At 46.4% G+C, this 19,624-nt stretch overlaps 1 protein-coding gene across 1 annotated transcript in view; it reads left to right on the top strand.

Annotated features, from left to right (window-relative positions):
• FGF6 (fibroblast growth factor 6) overlaps positions 1 to 19,249 on the top strand; it is a 107,276-nt gene extending 88,027 nt beyond the window's left edge. The window contains exon 4 of the mRNA XM_078673964.1: positions 16,009 to 19,249. The gene's annotated coding sequence lies outside the window, so the exon portion shown is untranslated. The remainder of the gene's footprint in view (positions 1 to 16,008) is intronic.
• Positions 19,250 to 19,624: the final 375 nt, after the last annotated feature.

Below are 19,624 nucleotides of genomic sequence, written 5' to 3'. Positions count from 1 at the left end.
AGAGGAAGAGCACAGTCCGCAGTGTGATTGCTGTGTCATTGTTAAGCAAACAGAATATGGCAGTCCATGTCGAGGACAAAGCTGAGTGTCGCAGAGTGTTTCGGGGGACAGTGGGAGGTGTTGTTACAGGGCATGATGCAGGGTGAAGAACAAAGCGGAAACAGGGCATATGGAGGAGAAGATTGCTACTAGCTCCTTCTTAATACAAAGGTGGAATCTCCCGCATCTTCATCCTCTATGTCATCTGTCTGACATGTGGGTGCTTGTCTGCAGCACTATGTGCCACTGACACATCAGGGGCCAGAGATGTGTGTGTGGAAGTACCAGCAGCATTCATCAGCGACTGCCTTAATGGCAGCAATGCGATGATGTGGATCTGCAGGGCATGGAAGATACCAATGACTTTTTGCTGATGTGCATCCGTGGCAGCCATTCTTTCCGCATGCATCCGCTCCATGTTCTCCATTATCCTCAGCATCCGTGCCAACTCTCGGCTGACATCACTGAGACCACTATGACTAGACAGTTGTTCTCCTCTCAGAGGCATGACTCCAGCGGTGTTGGACATCATCAAGCGAACTGTGGGTGTCCGTTAGGGAGTGCAAGTGGTCCCTGAGGTGACTTAGCCACCCACGTATGCCATCTAGTTTGGCTGCCATGTGGTCGAACCCCACCCGCACCTGTTCAGCCACCTCCTTCTGGCAGTCTAACACCTGGCCTTGGAATGCAATGTGTTCCTCGGTGAGGTGCTGGGAGCCAGCCGTGGTGGATGGGTGCTTCCTGCTGTGTGGTCTGTGCAGGGGTGGGATCTTCTTGATGCAGCTGGGCTGCTCTGCTCCTGGAGGTGGTTTGCTGTAGCTGTCTATGAGCTGTTGTAGGGTGTCGGTGTCGAAGGTGTGAAGGTCCTCTTCATCATCACTGATGAATTGTCTGGTCTGCTCTGCAGAATTCGTTGATTGTCCCTCTGCAATGTGAAGGGGAGGTGCATTTTAACATTGTGTTGACATGTATGTTGACGTATTGTTCAAGTTTACAGACTGACTGCATGACAATGTACATTGTGAGTGTTTGGGAGGAGCTGACTATTTGATGCGGGACAGTGGACATTTGAACTGCATCACAGATGTGAGGTTGTACACAAACATTCCCATCTCAGTTTACTGCTGTGCCAGATGTGAGTGTCCAGTTTCTATGCACAAGCGGAACCAGTTGTGTTCTCTGTTCTGTAGTGAAAGTGTTGCACTCTGTACCACATTGTCGTCAAAGTTGATGTGCTATTGTTGCTATGTGTGTGTGCTGCGTTGTGGGTAGGCCGCCTCTGCAGCTGTGATTTTGCTGCCCCTTATCCCTTTGAGGCGGTGTCCCTTTGACTTCTGTGCTTCTACAGTGCTGAGATGTTGCAGACTTGGCTAATTTTGGCTCTTGGTGGGAGTTGGGACTCTTGGGCATGGTTTATCCACAGATGTGTTGTTGCTATCAGGGGTTGTATGTGCATGTGGATGTGTCAGACTGTGACCCGCTCCTTTCCGGATGTGTTCCACACTCAGCCACCTCAGTGTTGTGGCGTGCAGCATGTCATGATAATTGGACTGCAGCCATGCTATTCGTCATGCAGCGTCACTTGCATTGTCAGTGTGGCTCACAGACACGCAGCTTTGATGGTTTGGTCATGTGTGCATGGGTTGGTTGTGAGATTGGAGCTGTGTGGGGAGGGAGCCCTTTGTGCCCATCGTGGAAGTGGGCCTACATGCTGTTTGTATGTGTGCTGCAGTGTGCCAAGGGGATTATGGACAAGATCCAGAGCCATTGTGGGTGTGCAGTGTGCTCTACTTAATTGTGCATGTGTGCCATTGTGCCCATCTCCTCACGTCCCCTCAGTCCCTGTTCGGTACTCACCCTGGTGCTGTTGTGTCAGGTCATGTCGAGCAGTGTCCGGACCCCCAACTCCTGCCACCGTCTCCCCACTGATGACTGTGGACACCATTTCCTCCATCTAATCCAGCTCCTGGTGTTCTGCTGGACTGCCACCTCCAGTCTGCATTGCTGCCTGATGGTGGTCCGCGAGTTTCTTCTTGGTTTTGAGCTTCGCATCATTCCAGCGCCTCTTGACCTCTCCAATTGTCCTCCTCCTCACTCTGACTGCATTCACCTTGTCCAGGATGGCCTGCCATATTGCATTTGTATTTGCCGTTGACACGTTGGAGGTGACGAACAGTAGTTGGGGGTGTTCTATCACCTCCGTGATGATGATCCTGTTTTCTTGCGGACTGAACGTCGTCTTCCTCATCTTCTTCTCCTTGCCTTTCCGTGAGCCCAAGGGCCCAAGCTGGTCATCCTGAGGGCTTGTGGGGTTCTGGTCGTCCTCTGTACTTGCTCCGGTTTCCTCCATGGTGCTACGCAGTTTAAATTATTTTGTTTGTGTTTTTTGGTGCTTTTATAGTGCATTTCCTCGCATGACGCATGGGCATTGCAGGCCTTTCACTGGTTATTGCTGATTTTTGTATCACGATTGGCCACATTGCAACTTTATTCGCATTCATGTTTCGCGTTTTTTCAGCGTTGCGTCACTTTTAAAGCGGTCATTTGGTTCATTATCGTGAGACTATCGCATGGTGCCGCCAGGTTGAGAATACAATGTTAACACTTGTGTTCTTTTCCTGCAATAGACTGCGATGTGCAAAGTTGTGTTATGCTAATTTTGCGGTAATTATCACACGTTCTTGAGAATACCCACCTTGGTGTATTGAATGAGACTCTGTTCAGATCTCAAGTATTGGGTTCATGGCCCTATTCCAGTTTCCACTAAATTAGTCAGAGATCCTCACCTTAACTCTGTTCATTGCTTCTTTTCTCTTGAAGGAGGGGGCCAGATGGCAGGAGACCTTTCCGCGCAGACTTACCACCCTCAAACTTGGAATGAAGGACTGTGCCTCACTGCAGGGTCCATTAAGGGACTCTAACAAATATAAAACTAAAAACATGTTCAAAAATGGAATTTTGTTATGTAGTGTATATTTTGATGAGTCTAGTATATTGTAGTCTAAATTCTTAGGCTGAGGACAATATAATATGCACCACCTCCCAATGTGTTTTTAGCGTTATTGTGTGCTGAGGGGATTGCAAGAAACTATGGGGCATATTACCAAGCAATAGCGATAATTATCGCTATGCATGGTTAGCGGCTAAAATAATATCGCCGTGCTCTGACGATTTTTACCGCTGAGATACCTTGATATTATCAAGGTTTATCTCAAAAGCGGGAAAAATCCTGCGAAATGCATGAATATCGCTGAAAAATCAGCGATATTCATGCATTATCGTGACAATGCTCTTAGCCATGTTATCCACCTTCCAATGGATAACATGGCTAAGAACTGCTCTGGCTAGGCGTTATCTTTTGGAGATATTCGCGCTTAGCGCGAATATTTCCAAAAGTAAGGCTTTGTTGATAATTGGAGATAGCGATATTAGCGACTGTTTCCAGTCGCTAACATCTTGGCACGCCCACTTTGCATGTCATTAGCGATAAATATCGCTGACATGCAAGCTGGGCCCCAAGATGATCGCTATCTCCTACTAGCTGTCGCTATCTGGTGTTAGCGACAGCTAGGTAATAGGGCGATAAAATTATCGCCGCTTTAGCGGGAAAAAGTCCAGCTAAGGCGGCGATAATGGCCCTTGGTAATATGCCCCAATATTATCAGACTATAAGTGAATAAGGCCTCAGTCTTGAAACGAGCTGTGGCTGAGCTTCTACGCTGTTAATCCAATCTAGCACCTGTATTCCAGAGAATTCACATGCATAGCTTTCCTATGTTGACCCAAGGAGCAATGGCTTTTTCAGAGAAAATTGTCTGTGATAGTTGGATAGCAACATCAAAAAACATTACAGTTACGAAAAATAAGACGTTTCCCAAATCAAATTGCTAAAAGGAAACCATTTTAATTATTAATATGATCAAAATGAAGTAGCTCTTACTATTGAAAGAGAAGCTTTTTTAAAAGAAATGGAACTGGGGTATTTTTGCATTAAATGTACCCTCCGGAAAATAAAATAAAAAGCAAAAAAAAAAATGGTGTTTTTTGCATTAAGTAAAGCCTCTGGAAAATACATGTGTGAACACACCAACGCTCCGGCTTGTCAAAGAAACGTCCACTATGGTGGTGTGGTTTATCCAACTTTAGCACTGAAATTATGAAATGTGCCCCCACTGAATGTTTTTGAAACATCGCTTCATTCATTTCAAGTTGCAAATGTCTTTTTCTTTAAAGTAACAAGTGAAAAGAAATGACAAGGTCTTCCGAACTTGTACCAAGAATATAATAACTGTTATGTTCTGAAGCTCCAAACACCCCCCAAAGGAATACTACTCTCACGCTAGGCCACAGATTGTGGTGAGAAAAAAACATTTCCCTTCATCTAGTCAGAACCACAGACAGAAGTCCAGTTTAACTGTTCTTGCAGGTTTTTGTTCCCTGGAGGTACAACAGGCTCTGTTTCTGGAACCTTCCAGGCTCTTCTTCCCAGAAGGTTAGGCCCCCGGCAGACAGGCTTTTTCTTAAAAGATCTTGGAGCAGCCATTTGGTTGGTCTGCAAGAAGTCAGCTCTCCTAACCCTGAGAGTCAGAATTCAAGGAAAAGCAGAAGTCAGCCACCCTCAGTCGTTTCCAGCCAGTCAGGAACCTTTCCAGGTAGGCACCCGTCCGGATGTTTTCCTACTTCCAAGTAACACTCTGACTTGTAAATGGTAGTAATAATATTTTATAATGCTAAACCATCAGCAATTGACAAATATCCTAACATGAATCACCATAGAATCCCCACACATTTTTCTCCTTTACATGTCAGTAGAGCGCCTGTTGGAACTGGCCCTTCTTGCAGGGTCATTCTCAAACTTTTTGCTTCTTCCTCCCTTATTTTTCCTGACCCGTGGCTGTTGGCAATAGGACTCTGCGCACTTTACCACTGCTGATCAGTGCTAAAGTGCATATGCTCTCTGTTTAAATTGTTATTCTGATTGGATATACATGTTTGGCATATTTGTATCACCATGAAGTCCCTAGTAAAGTGCACTGGGTGTGCCAGGGCTGGTGATGACAAATGCTACTAGTGGGCCTGCAGCACTGATTGTGCCACCCACAGGAGTAGCTCTAAAATGGTGTCTCAGGCCTGCCACTGCAGTGCCTATGGGCAGTTTAGAACTGCCATGTCCTCCTGGTCAGTGTCCCCACTGACCAGGCCTAACCCTTCCCTTTTTGTGCACATCAGTCACCCCTATGGAAGGCCCAAGGTACCCCCCTGAGCAGGGTGCAGTGTATGTAAAAGGTAGAGCATGTACTAGTGCAGGTGACATGCTCTGGTAGTGAATGGCAGCCATTTTCGTTTTTCACTACTGTAAGGCTATCTTGCTCCATAGGTTAACATGGGGGATGCTGGCTACAGTGGTTAACAGCATTTCTTCCCATAGGAACAAGATAGGACATAAGTATCTAGTATCCCTGAAATCAAAAATTAATAACACATCTTTTGGGAAAGGTTGTTTTTAAATCCTGTATCTGAGAACAGCACTTTTAGAAAGTTGCTGTTCTCTTGTCTGACCCTTCTGTGTGCCTGGGCCTGTTTGTGTATTGACTGTCTGGTTTGAGAGTGACAGGGGCTGGGGAGTTCCCCAGGAGGGAATTCCCCTGGATGAGTCAGCACTAGGCTGAATGACTGCATTTGCAACTGGAGTAGTGGGAGGAGTTAGCACCTGGGCTGAATAGGGCTGTGCCTGCCTTCCACAATGCTGGCTCCACCCCCCTGCTGGGCGGCTGAGGACCCTGCCCCTCACTCTGAAAGGAAAGATGCAGCCAGCAAAACAAAGTGCTCAGGATCCACCCAGAACTGGTTTAGACCGGGCTCAGGGCCCACATGCACCAAGAGAACAAAGACTTTAGGGGTATAAGTACAGGACCCCTGACAACAGAAAATTAGATAATCCTGGAAATCAAGAAGGAACCTCTGCCAAGGAGAAAGCTGAAACTGAAGAAGGAAGATTGTCCTGCTGTTGCTCTGCTGGACTGACCTGTTGCTTTGCTGCCAAGGAGAGGGGAAGGACTTTGCTGCTGAGCTGTGTCCCCTGTCTTGAAGGAATCTCCAAGGGCCTGAGAAGAGCTGGCTCCCAGTTTTGAAGTCCCAGGAACAAAAGGACTTCACCCCCAGCTTCCCTGAACTCTGCTGAGAGAGTTCTGTCCCTCCTAGAGTGCTTGATCCAGTTGTGGGGCCTCTGGAGGTTGGACCTGAGCTGGGAAGCTTGAAACTAAGCTTGAGTGACTTTTGAAACAGAAAAGTGTTGCATCGCTCGCTTGCGGAGCGCATCCCCGACAGTGCGAGAAGTTTCCCGCCGCTACGGAGGTCGAGATCGTCGCAGCGCCTGACGCCGCTGCCAGAGACGTCGCATCCTTCGTTTGCGGGACGCACCAGACCGGTGCGGGAGATTCGAACATCGCTGCGAGTATCGTCGCAGAGCCTGTCGTCGCTGGGTGAGAACGCCGCACCGCTTGCTTGCGGACCGCATCACGTCGCTGTGAGCATCGTCGCAGAATCAACGCATCGAGGAGCTGCGAGAGAGAGGATCCCCGCTGGACCGCGCATCGTCGCCCCGGAGATCGTCGCAGCCCCTATGAGATCGTCGCATCGTGCCTTTGCGAGAACAGACTTCCTACGGAACCTACGCACTGGAATCCACACAAGTGGCCTTCCTCCCCATACAGACCGGATTCATCGCAACACTCCCGCTGCTGCAGCGGGGCTGTCGCATCGCCTCCCCAGGGTCTCAGGAGCAACGCATCGCTTGTTTTCCACCGCACCAGCTTCTGCTTTTGGAACTTTGTTGCAACTAAAAGGTACTGTGAGTAAACGTGACGCAACTGTGAACTTTTCACGCATCAGTAGAGAATTCTATCGCAACGTAGAGAATTCTAACGCAACCTTAAGAACTCTTTTTGAAACCATATTCTTGAACTGTGTATGTTGGATTTTTGTCGTTTTGGTCTTGTGTAGTTTAGATTAAAAATACCTTTATTTTTCTAAACTGTTGTGGAGTCAGTTTGTGGTGTTTTCACTGTGTTACTGTGAGTGTTGGTACAAATACTTTACGCATTGCCTCTGGTTAGCCTAGACTGCTCGTGCCAAGCTACCTAGAGGGTGAGCAGGGGTTATCTCAGAGGGTTATCTCCTTGCCCTGACTAGAAGCAAGGGTCCCTATTTGGACAGTGGTACCTACCTCTGCCAACTAGAGACCCCCAGATCTAGCATTGGTGGTCAGGCGGTGGGATTTGAACTTGTATTTGTACTTGACCCACAGTAATTGGTGTACATCACTAGTGAGTGCAGACCACTACGCCACCACATACTGTTTGTTTTTTCCGGTGTCCTCCTGAAAGTATTTTTTGGATATTGAGACTCTGGCTAGTGTTGCACCTGTAAAATCCTGCCAAAATGGAAGTCAACTTTTTCCACCTGTGCATCTACACAGAAGAGGAGATAAAAGCCTTTTGCAAGAAGAGGGGGCTGCCTGTGGAGAAAGGTTCCACAAGGAGGGATCTTGAGGCATGCCTGTATTCCCATGAGGTCAGAATTTGGGAAGCAACATTAGCAGATGATTCTGAGGAGGAGGACTTCTCTGATAGTGAGGAAGAGAAAGATGAGTGGCTCCTTGCTGCTGAGCAAAGGTGCAGAGAATTAGACCGGCAAAACAAGGAAGGTATGATCCGGTGGGCCTTAGCCCAGAAATAAAAATGGGATGCTCAAGGAAGGAGCTTTGCTGAGTTGGAGGTGGAGTCCAGCTCAGATAGTGGCAGCATGTTTATGATATCTAGTGCTGAGAGAAAGGTACAAACACCCAGAGATGTGGCGCCTGACTTGAGGGAGGGGGTCGACATACACCAGGGGGTTCAGGTTTATGATGTAGTTCCAGTGGAGTGCAGTGTCCCTGAAGTAGATTGGGGGACTGGCACAGGGGACCATATTCCTAGTGGTGGGAGGGACACTCTACTGACTCTAGATGAGAGGTACAGGGAGAGGGGTTCCCCCATGGTAGAAACCTTGGTGTGTGTGTGTGAAGATCAGCCAGAAGAGTGTGGGTTGTGTGACAGAGACAGTCAGATACTGTCTTGCCAGTATCAGGAGAGTGGTGTGGGGTACTTGTGTGAGGCACTGGAGGGTGAGGCAAAGGGTAGCTTGGTTAACAACTGTGGGGGGCTGTGTGATTCATTTGTTGGAGAGCATATTTTAAGTCCCTGTTTTCCAGAGCTATGCCAACACCCGGTGGAGTGTGAGTTCTCTGACCCCAGAGAGCTTGCATTGGAGGCAGACCTCTTGGTGGATTCCAAAGGGTCTGAAGAGGCATTGGGGAGTGATCCCAAAAGGAGTGGCTTAGATATCTTCCAGACCTGTGAGGTGGAAGCGGTTCAGTGTAGCCCAGTTAGTTCGCAGTGTAGTGGGAGGGGTGTAGGGGCTCATGTCCGGTCTCAGTGGAGAAGGAGTGAGTATGGGACGGTGTGTCTCACGGTGCCTGAAACCCAGTCTCAGGGCCTGGAGGGTTCCTTAAGGGAACACCAGGTTGGGGACCTAGACTGTACTTGTAGGCCATTTGAGGAGGATCTCCTAGTGTCTGGTGAACGGGGAGTGCCTGTAAACAGACCTCCATCGGTTCTGGTGTCTGGCAGTGCCGCTCCATTTGGGAGCGTACAGAAGTCCAGACTGAGGGGTGAGAGGGGGAAGGAGTCCCCAGTGGGAGAACCAGTGGGTCAGGGACCAGTCAGAAGGGCTGAGTCCCCAGTGAGTGACCATGGTGACCTCACTTCTGTCCTGGTGGATCTTCCCGCACTGTCAGGTGGACAGGGGTCGGGAGATCTGCACCAGGCAGACTGTCACAGGACACATGAGTTATGTGTCACCCTCAAGGGGGTACCATGTGAATCCCCAGAAGTCCTGGCGTGCCAGGCAAATGCACAACCGCAGATTTTGGTCCCTGGGTTGGGAGACCAGGTTCAGGATTTGCCTGACCTGGAAGGAAGGACATCTGTAACCAGTGTCCTGACCAATATGGTTCCCAGGGGTACCCCTCCAGTAGGGAGGGTGGAGCGCTCTGGAAGGGGGTGCAGAGGGAGGGAGTCCTCGCCTCTGACCCCGGTACAACCTGAGGGGTTAAACCCTAGGTTGGGAGACCAGTTGCTGGAGGGAGGTCCTGAACTGGTAGGAAAGTTGTGTTCTTGGTTGTCTTGGTGGACAGGGTTGCCCCTGGAAGGAGGGCAAGAGTCTCACCATGGGGGTGGACTGGGCCACACCGTTGTGTTGGCCAGGTGGGTACTGTCTACTAGTGTGGGCACATCCGAGAGGGAAGTCCTGGTGCGCCAGGCAAGTGTTCCACCGCAGGGGTTGGTCCCTGGGTGGGGATGCCAGGTTCAGGTGTTGTCTGACTTGGAGGCTTTGGAGCCTAGGTTTGAGGGCCAGGTCCGGGGTGTCCCCCCTGACCTGGAATACCAGTTGCAGGATAGAACCCCTGAACTGGTGGGTGAATGGTACAGGACAACTGCCACAGGTGCCCTGACTATTCTAGAAGGGGGTACCGCTCCAGGTTGGAGGGTACAGAGCCCCAAGGAAGAGGAGGACCGGGTGTGGAGAAGCCCACCTCAGCCTCCTGTCCAGCTGCTGGATACAGGTCCAGGACTGGTGGGTCAGTGCCAGAGTGTCAGACCTGACCTGACAAGAGAGGGAGTGGACAAAGGGTGCCAAGCACCTGGGGCTACTGCCCCCCACCCACTGATGCCACAGAGGTTTGAGCACCCTGAGAGGCATGAGGCCTGGGTCTCATCCCTGATCTCTGTTGGTGGTCACTGTGGCTTGCTGTTGGTCTGTTGGGACACACCTGTGAGGAAATTAAAGTTAGGTGCTGCACAGGTGGTGTCCACAGGTGAAGAGAAGGTTTATACATGGATTGGCATTGTGGACCCTGAGAGTATGGATAGAGTGATCCAACTGGGTTTAGGATGGCGTAGAACAGGACTGCCCTGCTGTGTGGGCCAGTTTCCGTGTTCTATCGCCTTAAGCAGGGAATCCCATCGAGGTATTGTTTGGTCTACCCTGGCTTTAGGCTGGAAGGGGGTTGTGTTGGAACTGGCCCTTCTTGCAGGGTCATCCTCAAACTTTTTGCTTCTTCCTCCCTTATTTTTCCTGACCCGTGGCTGTTGGCAATAGGACTCTGCGCACTTTACCACTGCTGATCAGTGCTAAAGTGCATATACTCTCTGTTTAAATTGTTATTCTGATTGGATATACATGTTTGGCATATTTGTATCACCATGAAGTCCCTAGTAAAGTGCACTGGGTGTGCCAGGGCTGGTGATGACAAATGCTACTAGTGGGCCTGCAGCACTGATTGTGCCACCCACAGGAGTAGCTCTAAAATGGTGTCTCAGGCCTGCCACTGCAGTGCCTATGGGCAGTTTAGAACTGCCATGTCCTCCTGGTCAATGTCCCCACTGACCAGGCCTAACCCTTCCCTTTTTGTGCACATCAGTCACCCCTATGGAAGGCCCAAGGTACCCCCCTGAGCAGGGTGCAGTGTATGTAAAAGGTAGAGCATGTACTAGTGCAGGTGACATGCTCTGGTAGTGAATGGCAGCCATTTTCGTTTTTCACTACTGTAAGGCTATCTTGCTCCATAGGTTAACATGGGGGATGCTGGCTACAGTGGTTAACAGCATTTCTTCCCATAGGAACAAGATAGGACATAAGTATCTAGTATCCCTGAACTCAGAATTTAATAACACATATTTTGGGAAAGGTTGTTTTTAAATCCTGTATTTGAGAACAGCACTTTTAGAAAGTTGCTGTTCTCTTGTCTGACCCTTCTGTGTGCCTGGGCCTGTTTGTGTATTGACTGTCTGGTTTGAGAGTGACAGGGGCTGGGGAATTCCCCAGGAGGGAATTCCCCTGGATGAGTCAGCACTAGGCTGAATGACTGCATTTGCAACTGGAGTAGTGGGAGGAGTTAGCACCTGGGCTGAATAGGGCTGTGCCTGCCTTCCACAATGCTGGCTCCACCCCCCTGCTGGGCGGCTGAGGACCCTGCCCCTCACTCTGAAAGGAAAGATGCAGCCAGCAAAACAAAGTGCTCAGGATCCACCCAGAACTGGTTTAGACCGGGCTCAGGGCCCACATGCACCAAGAGAACAAAGACTTTAGGGGAATAAGTACAGGACCCCTGACAACAGAAAATTAGATAATCCTGGAAATCAAGAAGGAACCTCTGCCAAGGAGAAAGCTGAAACTGAAGAAGGAAGATTGTCCTGCTGTTGCTCTGCTGGACTGACCTGTTGCTTTGCTGCCAAGGAGAGGGGAAGGACTTTGCTGCTGAGCTGTGTCCCCTGTCTTGAAGGAATCTCCAAGGGCCTGAGAAGAGCTGGCTCCCTGTTTTGAAGTCCCAGGAACAAAAGGACTTCACCCCCAGCTTCCCTGAACTCTGCTGAGAGAGTTCTGTCCCTCCTAGAGTGCTTGATCCAGTTGTGGGGCCTCTGGAGGTTGGACCTGAGCTGGGAAGCTTGAAACTAAGCTTGAGTGACTTTTGAAACTGAAAAGTGTCCCATCGCTCGCTTGCGGAGCGCATCCCCGACAGTGCGAGAAGTTTCCCGCCGCTACGGAGGTCGAGATCGTCGCAGCGCCTGACCCCGCTGCCAGAGACGTCGCATCCTTCGTTTGCGGGACGCACCAGACCGGTGCGGGAGAGTCGAACATCGCTGCGAGTATCGTCGCAGAGCCTGTCGACGCTGGGTGAGAACGCCGCACCGCTTGCTTGCGGACCGCATCACGTCGCTGCGAGCATCGTCGCAGAATCAACGCATCGAGGAGCTGCGAGAGAGAGGATCCCCGCTGGACCGCGCATCGTCGCCCCGGAGATCGTCGCAGCCCCTACGAGATCGTCGCATCGTGCCTTTGCGAGAACAGACTTCCTACGGAACCTACGCACCGGAATCCACACAAGTGGCCTTCCTCCCCATACAGACCGGATTCGTCGCAACATGCCCGCTGCTGCAGCGGGGCTGTCGCATCGCCTCCCCAGGGTCTCAGGAGCAACGCATCGCTTGTTTTCCACCGCACCAGCTTCTGCTTTTGGAACTTTGTTGCAACTAAAAGGTACTGTGAGTAAACCTGACGCAACTGTGAACTTTTCACGCATCAGTAGAGAATTCTATCGCAACGTAGAGAATTCTAACGCAACCTTAAGAACTCTTTTTGAAACCATATTCTTGAACTGTGTATGTTGGATTTTTGTCGTTTTGGTCTTGTGTAGTTTAGATTAAAAATACCTTTATTTTTCTAAACTGTTGTGGAGTCAGTTTGTGGTGTTTTCACTGTGTTACTGTGAGTGTTGGTACAAATACTTTACGCATTGCCTCTGGTTAGCCTAGACTGCTCGTGCCAAGCTACCTAGAGGGTGAGCAGGGGTTATCTCAGAGGGTTATCTCCTTGCCCTGACTAGAAGCAAGGGTCCCTATTTGGACAGTGGTACCTACCTCTGCCAACTAGAGACCCCCAGATCTAACAGCGCCCCTATACATCCATGCACTGTGTGCATGGATGTTTGTATAGTGTATTGTCTACTGCCTCTTGAGCTGCGGCTCTTTTCCAGGCACGGCATTTTACTACAGCCTGCATGGTGGTTGTATCGTAATAGGGTGGGTGGTGGCATGCCTGCAGCGATGGCGGTGGTACATTTGTCTGACCGCCATCGTAATCAGGCCCAAAGTGGTAACAAGAAGCTAGCTTACAGAGACGAAGAGGCAGAAGTGAACACCTTACTGTGCTGCCCAGAGTGACAGCTAAAGGGCAGGAAATTGCTGTATTTATCCAATACGGTGTATTCCCGTCCTTTTCCCTTATGCTAGCGCCGTTTTGGCAGCCTAGTGCCAATGCAGGCACTCTTGCACCATGGTGAAAGGGTGCCTAAGTTTTAGGCAGGATTGTTTTTGTGCAGAAAGGAGCACCTTCCTGCACATAAACATTCCTGAGAGCCTTTTTCCTATTTCTATGTGTGCTGCAGAATGCAAAACACAAAGAAAAAGGAAAAGAATGAGTAGCAATAATGATACTTCTCCTCGTTACACCTCTCCTGGGGAGGCGTATCTTTTTAGCTCATTCCCAGGTTGATCTGTTCTTGTAAATCTGGGAATGTGTCAAGATTCATGGATGTTTTGTGGGAGCACCCCCGTAACACCAATAGAAATGGCTCCATGGTGCAGAGTAATGTAATGCAGCAATTTGTGCTGTGTTACATAATTTGAGATTCATGAAGCAACGCAAGGTGGCCTGGGTGGTTTCATAAATCTCATTTTACATTTACGTGGCTCTTGCACCACGTTGCATGGTGCAGGAGCGAAGCAAAGGGGCTCACAAATACTCCCCCAAATATTTATCGTTAGAGACCAACAGCGCAACACCTCTATTTCAGAGGACCATGGTCTTATGCAATGTCTTGAGTGCATGTGGAGAACACAAGTCGGGAATTTAAGGATGTCTTGTACTTAAAATATTGGACATCACTGTATGTTATTTTTCTTACTGCCAACATTTTATTAACATCTATTATGTATTCATTTTTTTACAGTAGTTTAGTAATATAAAAGGAAACTCCTAGGCAATGAGCAAGATTACACGTGACAACTTACTATTTGATTAATTTATTATAACCATTAACCATTTCTGCCTAAATGCAGAAATGTGGTCTGACTTCTGGGACCACAGTTCAGTGGAACAACCACATGCTGGCCTCAGCCCCGACCATACCGCAGACTGCTCACTTGAAGAAGAAAACATCATCTGACCATTTGACAGAGTTTTTAAATCCACGCGTAGTTCAGATGTGGTGTTGTGCATACTGCACATATCACCTCCTCAAATATCTGGCATGCCCAACTGTATTTCATTTCTTTTACACACCTTTGTCGTGTATTAGGTATGGGTAAACTATGCGGGGTAATTAGATTTTGCCATTAGCCCCTCTACAATACTTACTGTAGTAGTGAGATACTGCATCTTGTGTGGGTCCAGAATAAAAATTTGATCAACAGGTACGTTATTTGGCCTGATCAAAGTATTACAGATAGATCATCTGTCTTAGAATTTGTGACGTCACAGCTCTGTGCCAAGGTCATTTTCCTGGCAAGGCGGGCTAATGTAGGGAAAGGATTACGCGTGGGAAATATGAGTTTGAAGAAACAGCTTTCAATGTGAACTAGCCAATCCCATGTGGGGGCTCGAATTTGGGTAGCAGAAAGGGCCAAATAATGATGCAGTTTGATAGTAAGTATTTATGTTTTATTCTTGAATCAGATGTTTCTGGCACTTTTTTTGTTCTTTTACTGGTAGAAAAGTTTAAATCTGTATTTTTCGCAATATGAGTGTAAAACAGCACCACAAAGTAATGTGGCAAGCAAGAAAACGACCTCCAACTGAAGGCGATCATGAATTGAAATTCGGGTTCTTTGCACAGACTTCAGTAAACCCTAGCGAAACTGGAATGTCATCAGATTGGGTGTTCTATAGGGAGTTGTATATTTAATTTAAAAAAATGTTTTATTTTATTTTAAAGGTGTGAGAATAATTTGACAAGCAGACTGAGAGTGGATATCTGAACAAAGCATGAATATTTCAGAACATGTACCTTACATCGCAGTAATGCCAGCCGATGAGCCAACTAAATCAAGTGCATCCATTTCATAAGAAAGGAAGGGGTACATTTATAGGAATTGTGCCGCAGGGCAGCTCAGCAACTTGCTGCACTGCCCTGCGGCACAGGGCCAGAAGGAAATGGGCATGACTGCACAGTATTTATTCAATACGGTGCATTCCTGTCCCTTACCCCAGCCCTGGATCCTTTTCAGCAGCCTAGTGCCAATGCAGGCACCACTGCACCATGGTGGAAGGGTTCCTGTGTTGTAGGCAGGATTGTTTTTGTGCAGGAATGGGCACTTTTCTGCATGAAAACAATCCATAGAGGCATTTTTTGAAAGCAGCACAGATAGAAAGAGAAGAAATATATTTATCCTCGTTATGGCTCACCTGGGAGGCATATCTCTCGGTAAATCTGGGAATGCATCAAGATCCCTGGAATTTGCATAGGAACACTCACATCAAAGCCCATGGAATGCCTCCTGCGCAGTATAATGCAACGCTGCGTTTTCCACTGCGTTCCATCACTCCATATTTATGAAGACATTGAAAACCGCGCAAAGTGGCTTTGCATGGCTCCATAAATATGAGTTGGAGCTTTGCGTCATGCAATGTGCGTGGTGCAAGCATGACGTAAGGCCCTCGAAAATATGGGCTGAAGTTTATTACGTGGGATAGGGGAAATGTCCTAGTGCATGTTAACGTAATTGTCGCACCTGCTCGTATCAGTGTGAGTATCATTCCCTGATGGCAATTACAAAATATGACAGCTTTGTTTTGCACTATGAAAGCGAGATACACTCCTCTAGAATTGTTCAATTCGGTACTACGGTACTATTGAAAAAGTTGTACACGTTTTACATCTAATTATGTGCCTTTCTGAGAACTGGAATTTATTTGCCTTATACGGTCTTTAAAGCAAACAGGGATTTAGGCAAAACACACAATAAGCAACTTTTGACATACAGTAGTATGTTTAAATTTTGTAACATAATGGCATGTCAAAAGGGCCAGCCAGGCATTATCAAAGTAAATCAGCTCCCATATTAGAGAACACTTTATTAGCTGTAGAACCACACATCACAGCATCGGTAAAATCCTGCTGCACAGAATCGGAATATGTCTTCAGGTCTACAGGCCCAAATTCCAGTTCTTAAGAGGTTAAAAGAGAGCTGACTGTTTGCAAAGAACACCAGGCTGCTCTCCACATGCCATGCAACAGAGCTGCACATGCCTCCTGTGCAAGGAATGAAACAACTCAGCCTCCAATTGTTTGTTTGACCTTTTCTTTTCCAGAAGGCCACTCATGCCAGTGCCCCTTTAAAAGTATTTTGGGACCCCAAGCCAATAAGTAGTTGCCAGAAGATCACAGATGCCAGCCCGGATGGGGAATGCGCCTAAATTTGAAACCAGGTTCGGTATGTCAGAGCGCATACATTGTCAGCATGGAAACCATGTACCAGCACACGTTTATTTATGTCATGGACTGCGAGATATTTCATGCCACGTGCAAGGAAGCTCTCTAAATTGTCTCCAGCGTTCACACACTGTACTGTTTTTACAGGGTGCAAACAGTTCACTCAAAAATCCAATGTAGACACTTGGGAATGCCACTTAACTAATGGGTTTGGTGCAGTTGTCTAAAGTTGCATTTTGAGAATGTGACAGGTGTATGCCGCTAAAGTAAAACTCTGTTATTTTCTATCCCCAACACCGCAATTTACACGTTTTAATAGTGAGGAAATCGCACCTCTATTTAAAGAGTGTTTAGAATCTCCAATCCCAACTTCACCAACTAAAGCATATTGTTTCAGCACTTTCTTATAGTCTGATTCAGACACGTAAAGTCAGCTCAAAGATTCTGAAATATGATCTGTGCTGTGTAATAGTATACTTTGTTTTTGAAGTCAGAGAGGTGGGATTACAGTGTGTGGATTATTTTTAAACTATAAACATAATTTCACAAAGGAAGAGCAGCAAAAGAACTGGAATAAGCATTTTTACTTTATTTCACCTCGCACGAAGACAGACCTTAATGTTTTAATTTTGTTGTTGCTTGAATAGGAAGAATTGAGAGAGATATGAAAGGAGTCATGAAAGCGAATTCATAAATGTAGCACATTTTGTAAAAAGATGACGAGCTCTGTTAAATCTGATGCCATGTAGTGAGAATATAAAACCTGTGTTTGTCTTGGGTGAGTCATATGAGCAAATGATGCAGAGTGGAATTTGGGGCACAGTAGAGTAGCATGTACCTACAAACAACAGAAAAGAATACATACAAAATATGAAGAAAGTGTCATTGTAAATGATCTGCAAAGGGTACACGATTTGGAGTTTCGTGAAATACCGCACGACATAAACATAACACAATATCTGATGGTCAGTGTGATGTTGGAAACATAAAGGTATAAAGTTAGCAGTGCTTAAATGGAAGGAATACGTGCTGTGTCTGCATTTTTAGCTCACGAAAGAATTAAACGTTGACATTCTTACATGAAAATACTGTGTGTAGGACATTTACAATTTAAAGAGTTGGTGAATAAGCAAGTTTTCACGTGATTTTGGATGCAAAGTGTGGGTAAGGAAGGGCCGTATCATACTGGTGGACTTTTTTCATTTGAGAAACGAACATACACAAGACATGAATAAAGTATGGGTGAAAGGAAAGTTTGAGCATGATGCTGATAACCTCTTAACTTTGCTGAAATTAAAAAGATCACCATGAATACAGGCATTTTTTGAGAGGCTGCATTTCAAGACAGAAGAAGTGGGCTGAATTTCTGATAAACCTCATCCCCATGGCTGGATGTAGAGTTGTTCACTTTATCACCTAGCACTTCTGAACATACATTTGTTGAAACATCTTATAGTCAACTCAAAGCTTTGTTCCAGGTCTGATGGCTCAGTGAATTAATGCATCCACTACAGGAGCCTGAGTTCAACCTCATGGTCACAGTTTCAAATCCTGCCGTACTACTCAGACTTTCATCCATCTGATGTCGACAAAATGAGTACCATTGAGTTGGATAACAATAAACATCTCTTATTCAGTGCCAAGATACCTCCGGGTGAATATGCGCTTTACAAATACACATGTTATGTTATATAGATATTGAGAATAGTATTGAAGTTGTGACATTGATCCATGCTACGTCTTGCTATTGAATGGGTGCCTCATCTGTGTATTTTCACACAGGCTCAGGGCCGGCTTTAGCACTGGTGGTACCCGGTGCGACAATCATTTTGAGCGCCCACACACCTCATGATCATCTCCTCAGATTCCCTCACTACTATCGGGAAAAGTGCCCTTTATCTCTCCAATCATAAGCGACCCACCTCCCGAGGTCAGCGCCCCCTTAACAGGTCAGTGCCCAGTGCGGCTGCACCGGTCGCACTGGCCTAAAGCCGGCCCTGAACAGGCTTGTAACTTTTACTCATATTCATGCAATAGAAAACATTGATTTCTAGAGAGGATAAAGTGTGGATTCGAAGGATACTCACCATTCTTCTCGTAACAGCCTCCATTTTGTGCATTGGACCTACATACTACCAGCAGCGGTGTCCAACTCCAATCCTCAATGGCTGTGACCAGGTTACATGCCCAGAATGTTCAACATGAAAATCCAAGACAAAAATGTGTGGGAATCATTAGATGAAAATATGGCCTAAGACTACGTATGGTGTTGGTAAGGAAGATCTCTTTGGTTTCTGCTTTGAGTGAAATTAATCTTGAAGCCTGCTATCAAAGTTTCAATTCAACTTTGCCTTAATTTAGGATTAAGAACAATATACTTTTAATTCCCCCTACAAACAGTTTTTTAGGAACATTGGGTAGAGACAACATTTAATGGCATGAACAGTGTAACGTTTGGCATCCCTTCCACAAAGACATTAACTCTGAATATGCCATGTTGTTATGCTGGCTTCTATATTCACGCTTCTGGAAAATCATCACTCTCCTCGTGGGCTTGTCCAATCACTATATGTTATGAAATGATTTAAACAAGTGTCGTAAATCTCTGTGCATGTTGCGAGGGATTTAGTTACTCACAGCAGAATATATCCATTTGTATAGCTTTCAAATATTACCAACTGTTGAGATGTTTCAAATTTTGACTTTGACTTGTCAAAATTGCACATGCTAAAATTAATAATATAGCATTCGTTTGTGTACAGTATTAAATGATGTGGCTTAGTTGAATATGTGTAATGTCTGGTTTCAATGATACATTTACTAAACGGGTTCCCTGAATACTGAATATGCGGCCCCCTCACAAATGAAGCAGAGCAATCTTGGTATACCTCATCAACTGTGTAAATTCCAATAATCTGTCTTGCAAATAAGCTGTGCCTTTATTTCGTTATCTTTTTTAGTGAACATATACCTCATATTCTGCATCAGTACAATTGTAATTGAGATTGTAAATTTGTTGGAAACTGAAACTATCCAAATATTTGTTTCTAAAATGTAATGCTTCTATTTTTATACGTATGTGCTGTGCACAACTGTGTAATGTACTTGTAAAATAAAACCTTTTTTATACAGCTCCTTTTATTTTATTCATGCTATCCAGTTCAAAATCATGACCATGAATGTTAATGATTTATCCATCAAAATGTCTTTAGGACAGGTAAATATGGTAACAGAAGAAACAAAAACAGCTATAATAAGGGGTAACAAGAGACTGGAGACAATCATATAGTTAAAGCGACACACTGTTCATATATCCACAACTATTTAAAAAGATACCCCTAAGACAGTGGTGATATAAGAGACAGTCACTTCCTTCACTGGGAGCCATGTTTATCCAGAATATGACAACATGTTGCAAATTTTCCATAAGTGTTCTTACTGCCTACATTGCATGCTTTCATATTATCTTATTTGCACAACATTAGTATCCTCATA

Source organism: Lissotriton helveticus, chromosome 1_1 (assembly GCF_964261635.1).
Source record: "Lissotriton helveticus chromosome 1_1, aLisHel1.1, whole genome shotgun sequence".
In the NCBI taxonomy this organism is placed as follows: Eukaryota; Metazoa; Chordata; class Amphibia; order Caudata; family Salamandridae; genus Lissotriton; species Lissotriton helveticus.
The sequence above is the reverse complement of the archived record's forward strand: the minus strand, read 5'-3'. Positions and strand labels throughout refer to the sequence as shown.